General features: G+C 34.7%; 1 long non-coding RNA gene across 1 annotated transcript; it reads left to right on the top strand.

Moving 5' to 3' along the window:
• Window positions 1-6,819, top strand: LOC147514399 (uncharacterized). Its single transcript, XR_015207822.1, has 2 exons — window positions 1-1,742; window positions 3,099-6,819. It is a non-coding gene; the product is annotated as an uncharacterized LOC147514399 (long non-coding RNA).
• Window positions 6,820-8,242: the final 1,423 nt, after the last annotated feature.

The following is an 8,242-nucleotide window of genomic DNA, read 5'->3' on the forward strand; positions in this document are numbered from 1 at the left end:
TCCTTTATTTCAACAGATATGGTAAGCTAGGAAGCTAGCTAACAATAGAAAATTGGAAGTTCTTAATAAATCTTTGGTGGTTTAAAAAGCGTACAGGTAACTAACCTTTAATATTGTATATTTATACATTAAATTGCATGTATACTTTAATTACAGTTTTTATCTTGATTTAATGTGATTCATTAGGTACAGTTAAATTGAGTTAAATGTTATTCATTCTGTACTGTGGTTAGTATGATAGTGTTAATTAATTATATATTAATAACGTGCTGGGTTGATTCTGAGTTAGTAATAAACCCGATTAAGCGGTACACTTGTAAAGATTTTATAGAAAAAAAAACGTTATTGGCATGTTTGTTAATATATAATGACGGTGGAACTGTAAATATTTATAGCAAGCTCAATTAGTGATTATTACGGTGGAACCGTGAATAGTTGTTAACAGAGAAACATGACTAGAACAAGAGTGAGGAACCTATACCGCCTTCCTCATCGGAATGGCTTAATCCATTCCCCTAGATCCTTACCCCAATAGGAGAACTACGATTGGCTTGATCCCTTAAAAACGGTACGTAGGCAGCCACTCGGCTCAGCCGCTTCCATAGGAAAACCCCAACCCCTGGTAACAAGGATCGGTTATTCTATATATGTTATTACTGTATAATTTGGTTTGAACATATGATTCTACGTGTTAAGCATGATCTTAATCTCGTAGTACATAATATCTAACAATAGTTATTAACGTTGATCGTTTAAGTGTTTTCTTAGATATTTGTTAATTAATTAAGCACGCGGGGAATTCTATAAGAAAAACGGTAAGCCGAACGTTGCGATGTAACTGAAAGGTAAGCCGTTAAATAAATCTTGTCAGCTACAAATAAATTTAATTCACTTTGATTATTATATACTAGCTAACTATCTAACGTTGCGTGTTAAAAAATGTTAAATGACAGGGACAGCCAGACTCCCAGAAGACAGGAAAAGGCGTATGTGCTCACTAAGAAAATTTAACGTGAAGCGTACTCTGATTGGCTAAGGCGGTTCTTTTAGCTCCTTGTTTCTAAATTTATTCCCTATAGGTGGTTTGTAATAATTTAGTTATAATGTTAATTGTCTTTAGTATGAATTCATTAATTAGAAGTTATGATGATAATTGGGTAAAAGATCGGTTTCGGGACGCTGCAGCTACTTAATTTAACTGGCATTTGTCGAGATGGTTAAGTAGCCGGTGCTACGAATCAATATCTTTTAGTAGTTAGGTTTACGGCGGAGGTTTTAATATATTAAATGGAAGTATATTATTTGATTTTCAGGTTAGGACAGGTTGTAAATTTATGAAATGTTAGAAATACAGAGGAAATTCTGTTGATTTTTTTTTTAGAACGCGATGTTCAGAGGGTGTTTTATATTTTAGTTCTAGTTTGGACTCGTGTGAGTCAAACCTGCTCACGTCTTGGTTTATTAGATGGTTGAATATTCAGATCAAGCTCTTTTATCTGAATATTCAATTGTCTGGAAAATTAGGGCGTTACAAATGGTATTAGAGCATGGCTTTAAATCCGAATTGGGCAGGGTACCAGTAAAGGTTTTCTTTTTAATATTAATTTGTTTAAATTTGTTTGATATTTTTTTGTGTTCTCAGATTCGTGATCAGCTAGGTTTTTGCTAAAGTACTTAACGATACGGGGAAGCTGGATATTTGTGTTAGAATCATCTTGGATATCGCTCGTCCATAGTATGAGGTAATTAACGAAAGCACGCAAAAAGTATGCCACACTTTCCTATTTATTTCTTCAACATATTATAATTGTTTATTCATTCAAAAACAAAAGGTTTGTGTGTGAAAACAAATTTTCACAAAAAATGGGGTTTAGTGTTGGGTGAATTTAAATTATTTAGAGCATGTTTATGGGTTCGTTATCCCATTTCTTGTGACAGAAATGAGATGGATTTTGTGTGCGGAAGGAGAAATTCCGGTTGTATGATTTGTGTGTGTAAGTTTTTTTTATCTGGACAGAGGGAGTCATAGGAGGGAGTCATAGATGATATTGTAATAAACGCATGTCAAGTAAAGTAACTTGCGGCACGGTTAATGAACAAAACCGTTTTCTTAAAATCTATATAGTTGGGTGCATAAGTTTCTTTGATCTGGACATAGTTGGATTAGTACATCATGACTGAGCCCGACGGAGGGAGTCATAGATGATATTGTAATGAACGCATGTCAGGTAAAGTAACTTGCGGCACAGTTAGTGAACAGAACCATTTGCATAAAACTATATATATGTAATTATTTTGGAATAACCGGAAATACAATAATATATTACTATGCTTATCACGAGGTGATTTAGAAAAAGATTTGTGAATTCCTATAAAGAATGAGTTGTCATATGCCGGCGACTGCAGTTCATTCTAGGAGTTACAACTGTGGTGTACACCTTTCGAGGTAAATGGGCCAGCTTTAAAGGGATGCATCACAGGGTGTAGTCCGGGAATTCCTTTTCTACTTTTCTAGATTACCCTATTTGTACGTGGCACGCTGTCTGGTGCTTAGTTTGGTGGAGGATACATGCTATCTCGATGAGGTTTAGACGCGAGGAGTGGTTATATAGATTCACTCTTGGATTGGCTTCAGGTACCGAAGCAATCTGTAGTCGTCGAACGGTTGACCACTATAAGTTAGGTGACAGCCCGTATAGGGGTCGTGGTTATAGGGCCCACCTGAGCCCTAAAAGTTTTGGGTTTTGTGTGTAAGATCACAACAACGACATTTCAGCTCTTTGCCGATGAAATCAGAAAAATAACGGTGCATGGTTCACACTGGGAAGTACTGAATCAAGATATTGCTTAGGACTGGGGCTGAGTACCAGTCGTATCCTCCCCTCTCTAATAGGATGCAGTGGCCACAATATTGGTATGATGATTGTATTAGGTAGTTATTATAGCTATATAGTATATGCATTTCATGTTGCATGTTGCCTGTGGCAAGTTGTGTATCAGGTATTGTTTCGACAGTTTGGTATTTCATTATCTTCTGGTGTTCTGAGGATGATTGATTTTCTATGAGGCGGGTGGCCAATAATTCTGTTGAATGATAGGGTTGGCTTTCTTGCTCCAAGTGTATGTTTGGACTTATATTTTCTGGAGATTGTACGAGCTTCTATCTGTTGGAGTTTCGTCTTTATGTCTGGCTGGATAGAGTTGATTTCTCAGCGGTGATATTTTGGTTGGGTCTTTTATTCTTTTATATATTGGTTATTTGTTTCACTATCCCGAAAGTTGGATTCTTGGACTATATGACGATGACTATCATTTTGGTGTATTATCTTGCTCTCATTTTTCTTTTATTATGCAAGGAATGATATATTATTTCATTGAAAGTTTACGAGATTCGCCGATGATATCTTCTTTTTGTACAAGTTAGAGGAGTTCTTGGCATGGCTATTATACATGGTGTTATAACCAGGATATCTTTCTCTATTGAATCAATTGGAGTTATTCTTCTTATTGTCTTTATTATACTTGATGTTCTTGGAGCTTTCTCTGCACCATGTTGTTCTTGGAGTTAACATGGCTTCCAGCCTACTCTATTTTCACCTGGAACTTCTTGGCGCTAGTGAGGTGGCAATATATGGTCCATTTCTTGGCAATATTATTGGAGCTCAATATATACATTATATCATATCGTCTATCTACTACACGGAAGACCTTAGTATTAATGCATCTTGATTGATCTCTGGGCTCTGGCGTTATTGGAGCATCACTATGTGTTAATGACCGCTATCATTCTTCACTGTTCTCGGGGATCAAATGGAATTTTCTTAAGCTTTATATATTGGACATGAAACAAATCAGACATCAAGGTTAGTAACTCTAACCTTTACTTGTCAGTAACTGTGTTCGTTTTGTTTTTATTTGGAAGGAAATATAGTTGTGTTATTGGATACGTTATATTTTTATGTCTAGAGCAACAAAATGCAAGTTACATATGTGCGAGTTACTGTACTTCATGAGTTTGGCATTTTACTCTAGTGATGAGATTTCTTACATTCAATTTTATTTATTTCCCTTGAGTGTTTAAATTGTATGCATAATGCCATGCAACTTCTCCTTGTTATTGTGTAAAATGGAATAAATTATCTGATTCTTGTCTTGTTGGGTGTTTGGTTGTCATTTCTTTTGATTTGATTTTGGCCAAGTGATTAGTGTTTTGTAATGGAAGTGCTTAGTTGCTTGATAATATTGTTGTGTGGCTGTTTTGTAATTGTGAGTCTATCTCTTTAAGGGCACCTTCTAGTTATAGTATTTGGTTGTTCTTGGATTTATGTGAATATTGGTTGATCTTTGAGATTCCATTAATTAGTTGTGTTGTACTAGTGCATCTTTTAAATACATGAATACTAGTATTTGCATTATATAGGGTCTTGTGCTTGTATATATTTTAATTTCGCCGACGGAATTTCTCTAAGGAGGGTTGGATGAAATGACCCAGAATTTTACCTAAGGACAATCCAGTCATTTCACGTGTTAGTTCAGTGCTACTATAGAATAATTGGTGTAGACTGATGTGGATGACGAGTGTTGGTATCTATTTTATTTAAGTATTCTAGTAATTACAATTTTTGGTATGGGTGTTTGACGCGGTAAATTCCAAAGTTAATACAAATTTATTGTTGTTACCATTAATATGGAACCGGTCAATTACTAGATATATAGTTACTAAATATATAGCGGGGTTTAACGTTTATCATTGGCGGGGTGGTAACGTATATTATTCGCGGACTTTGATGATTATGGGCTTTTCATTGATGGTTATTTTTATATTGGGCCTGGTTATTGTATTGGGCTTGCTCTATATTATTGGGCCACCTTTTATGTTTTGGTCCTGTTTTATTAGAGCCACCCATGGCTTATGGGGGATAAGGAGGAGAGAGGAACGAAGGGAGATGTCCAGAGAAAACCTGAGGATCGATCTCTCTCTCTCCCTCTCCCTTTTTGGCGTTTCGCCGCCTCTCTCTCTAAAAGATGTGGGCAAGGACGAAAAAGAAAAATGGGTAGTAGGTAGCGCAAAATAGAGTTGTAAATGTTGCGGTCAGCTGCAAATTCACTCCAGCGATGAGCAACAACCTTAAAATCACTTCTACTTAATGGCCCTCATTTTTCTAGTACATCATCAAGTCCTAGTTTGTCAATATGGAGGAAATGGGAAAAGAAGCTTTGATTATAGTTAAGGAACTGAAAAGATTGAAGTCTGATGGAATAAGGTTCAACGCCATACGACCTTGTGATGCTGAGACTTTATCAGGGATTTGCGATAGCCACGCATGGCTTATGGAGGAGGAAGGAGTAAGGGGAAGTTTGGAGGGAATCACCACCTTTCTGTCTGTATCCTGGGTATGCTCGGCAGTTGATGAACAGAGAAAATGCTAAGGTGTGGGTCCTTTATTTCAACAAATATGGTAAGCTAAGAAGCTAGCTAACAATAGAAAATTGGAAGTTCTTAATAAATCTTTGGTGGTTTAAAAGGCGTACAGGTAACTAACCTTTAATATTGTATATGTATACATTAAATTGCATGTATACTTTAATTACAGTTTTTATCTTGATTTAGTGTGATTCATTAGGTATAGTTAAATTGAGTTAAATGTTATTCATTATGTATTGTGGTTAGTATGAGAGTGTTAATTAATTATATATTAATAACGTGCTGGGTTGATTCTGAGTTAGTAGTAAACTCGATTAAGCGGTACACTTGTAAAGATTTTATAGAAAAAAAACGTTATTGGCATGTTTGTTAATATATAATGACGGTGGAACTGTAAATAGTTATTGCGAGTTCAATTAGTGATTATTACGGTGGAACCGTGAATAGCTGTTAACAGAGAAACATGACTAGAACAAGAGTGAGGAACCTATACCGCCTTCCTCATCGGAATGGCTTAGTCCATTCCCCTAGATCCTTACCCCAATAGGAGAACTATGATTGGCTTGATCCCTTAAAAATGGTACGTAGGCAGCCACCCGGCTCAGCCGCTTCCATAGGAAAACCCCAACCCCTGGTAACAAGGATCGGTTATTCTATATATGTTATTACTGTATAATTTGGTTTGAACATATGATTCTACGTGTTAAGCATGATTTTAATCTCGTAGTACATAATATCTAACTATAGTTATTAACGTTGATCGTTTAAGTGGTATCTTAGATATTTGTTAATTAATTAAGCACGCGGGGAATTCTCTAAGAAAAAACAAGAAGTTTTAAGCGTTGCAATGCGAAAGGTAAGCCGTTAAGTAAATCTTGTCAGCTACAAATAAATTTAATTCACTTTGATTATTATATACTAGCTAACCATCTAACGTTGCGTGTTAGAAAATGTTAAATGACAGGGACAACCAGACTCCCAGAAGACAGGAAAAGGCGTATGTACTCACTAAGAAAATTTAACGTGAAGTGTACTCTGATTGGCTAAGGCGGTTCTTATAGCTCTTTCTTGTTTCTAAATTTATTCCCTTTAAGTGGTTTGTAATAATTTAGTTATAATGTTAATTGTCTTTAGTATGATTTCATTAATTAGAAGTTATGACGATAATTGGGTAAAAGATCGGTTTCGGGACGCTGCAGCTACTTGATTTAATTGACATTTGTCGAGATGGTTAAGTAGTCGGTGCGACGAATCAATATTTTTTAGTAGTTGGGTTTACGGTGGAGGTTTTAATATATTAAATGGAAGTATATTATTTGATTTTCAGGTTAAGATAGGTTGTAAATTTATGAAATGTTTGAAATCCAGAGGAAATTGTGTCGAATTTTTTTTTAGAACGCGGTGTTTAGAGGGGGTTTTATATTTTAGTTCTAGTTTGGACTCGTGTGAGTTAAACATGCTCACGTCTTGATTTATTAGATGGTTGAATATTCAGATCGAGCTCTTTTATCTGAATATTCAATTGTCTGGAAAATCGGGGCGTTACAGACCTCTTCTAACTTTGTATGATTTATTTTGGATAAAAAAAAAATGTACACTCCCAATATATATTTTGATAATTGAAGATACATCTCCTCTAGCCCTCTAGAGCAATGGCGGAGCTAGGGGGTACCCTGGCCTTTTGGTAATAGTTTTATAAACACTTATTGTAATTCTTTTGTAGGAAAAAAAAATAACACTCACGTCCCAATATTTTATAATATATTATCTAAACATTTTATTCCTTAATATTTTTATATTTTTATATTGTTTTTAATGAATTCTATCGGTTAATCGAATTCATAATAATTTATTGTGTTAATTGTGTTTCTACACTAATTTTGATTGTTTATTGTAATGAAATTAGTTTTGAATCTACTTAAGCCGAAGACTAAAAGAAATACACTAAAGTCTACCATTTTACAATATTATTGACGTATTGAGATGTGACAATTTTTTATTTTTTATTTTTCCATTGCCTCGGCTATTTTTCTTATTACAATCCTAAATGTTCTTTGGTTTTGTAAATTGTACAATTTTAAAGTGGTTTCCTAGCTAAAGCATATATACGAAACATTTTATATTTTTAAGTTTTTAATTTTCTAAAGCTAAATGAAATGTTAATTGTAATTTTGAAGATTTAAAAAGAACGACACATTGGGTGTGTTAGTGTGTGTATTTTTTGTTAGCTGTGTTCAGGTGGCTAACCCTCACCACTACTAAAAAAAAGGCTTGTTGTGTCGATTTTTAAGTGACACAACAAGTTTGATGTGTCGACTTTTTCTGATTTACAATGCGACACAAGTAGTGGTGCGCGTGACACAATAGGTTTTTATCAAACCGTCACAATATATATAGTACTTATGTTAGTTTTTAAGTATAAACTGACACAATAGGTATACTACTTGTGTCGATTTTGGCCTTGCACAATCGTAAATTTGCTATGGGAAAAGCACAAACCGACACAAGAAATAGAGTTGTTGTGCCAGTTCTTCTTTAAACAATACAAAATTAGATCCCTTCTTGTGTCCGTTTTAGTGGATCACTTGTTTCTAAAAAAAAAATGTAGAACAACTATTGACCTGTATAAAATCATTGTCATCCACATCGATATAACACAACTAACAATCTCAAAAACAATTTCATTTCATGACTAAATAATTTCATTATCCAACATCAGTTTACAACCAACCAACCAACTATTCAAAATACAAAACGAAAACTCACAAAATAAAACCTAATCAGCCTAGTCTAGTCTAACACCATGTGAGAAAATGA

The sequence above is a fragment of the Coptis chinensis genome, chromosome 2 (genome assembly GCF_015680905.1).
Source record: "Coptis chinensis isolate HL-2020 chromosome 2, ASM1568090v1, whole genome shotgun sequence".
Lineage (NCBI taxonomy): Eukaryota > Viridiplantae > Streptophyta > Magnoliopsida > Ranunculales > Ranunculaceae > Coptis > Coptis chinensis.